At 43.5% G+C, this 1,291-nt stretch overlaps 1 protein-coding gene across 1 annotated transcript in view; it reads right to left on the bottom strand.

Annotated features, from left to right (window-relative positions):
• qkib (QKI, KH domain containing, RNA binding b) overlaps positions 1 to 1,291 on the bottom strand; it is a 20,978-nt gene that overhangs the window by 10,378 nt on the left and 9,309 nt on the right. The gene's annotated exons all lie outside the window — the stretch shown is intronic.

Raw genomic sequence — 1,291 nt, forward strand, 5'->3', positions numbered from 1 at the left:
CGGTTACTGGCATGACCGTTACTAAAGTTGCTGTTGCTAAAGTGACAGTTACTAAAGTGACCGTTACTAAAGTGACCGTTACTAAAGTGACCGTAACTAAAGTGACGGTTATAACGTGACGGTTACTGGCATGACCGTTACTAAAGTTGCTGTTGCTAATGTGACAGTTACTAAAGTGACCGTTACTAAAGTTGCTGTTATTAAAATGACTGTTACTAAAGTGACCGTTACTAAAGTGACCGTTACTAACGTTACATTAAACAGACCAGATGAGAGATGATAAAGAAAAACCTGCTGTAACTAACTCACAGTTCACCAGCTCATACTGTTACTACGTCTTCAAGCCTGAAAACAACAACAGACCTGTACACTGACACACTGAGGTCTAATCTGCCCGGTAACCTGAGGAGCTGCAGCTGATTGGACAATCATTTACACACACACACACACACACACACACACACACACACACACACACACACACACACACACACACTCGCACAGCTGAGCTGTGATAATAAATAAGTCCTGTGTGTGTTTCAGCAGGACGTCAGTCAGAAACAACAACTCTCACATTCTGTTTTTATCTCTTCTCCTCCTCTCCTCTCCTGTTTCTTCTCCTCCTCTCCTCTTCCTCCTCCATCTGTTTTCTGTTGACCTCCTGTTGTTCCCTCTGTCTCATGTATCTCTGTTAGCGTAGCAGGTGGCTAACCTTGTTAACAGTTGTGTGTTTTTGCAGCAGTTTGACCTGAAATGTTTGAAATAGTTTCCAATCTTTTTTTTTTCTTTTCTCCTCTTCACTCACTTTATTATCACTTGACTCACTTTATGGCTTCAGTCACTTCTGCTAATTGTTCAGCAGAAGTCCTCAGGTGGTTTTGTTTTATATTTCCTATTTCATGAAGATAATGAACGCATCAGTAAATCATGAGACGACTGAGAGACTGAGAGGAGTTCACGCTCTGTGGCCTGTAGTCACAGATACTGAAGAGACCTGCCAGACACAAAACCACCACAAAGAGACACGATAAACAGCTGTACAGGTGTCACATGACGCTGTGGCATCACGCTTACATCATCCTCAGCACAGACGGCGGCTCATCAGGCTCATAACAAACACCGATCAACCCGACATCAGCCCTGTTGTTACATGAGTGACAGTCGGCCAATCAGAGGGCTCGTCTAACTGTCAATCGTCATGATGTAATGGAGGGAAAATTTAGTTTAATGTGTGTAAATGTGTGTGTGTGTGTGTGTGTGTGTTCCCTTCTTTCACAGCCAGGGCCCGGTC

Source organism: Seriola lalandi, unplaced genomic scaffold (genome assembly GCF_002814215.2).
Source record: "Seriola lalandi dorsalis isolate HSWRI2012SDOR001 ecotype SW California unplaced genomic scaffold, Sedor1 jcf7180002054342, whole genome shotgun sequence".
Taxonomy (NCBI): domain Eukaryota; kingdom Metazoa; phylum Chordata; class Actinopteri; order Carangiformes; family Carangidae; genus Seriola; species Seriola lalandi.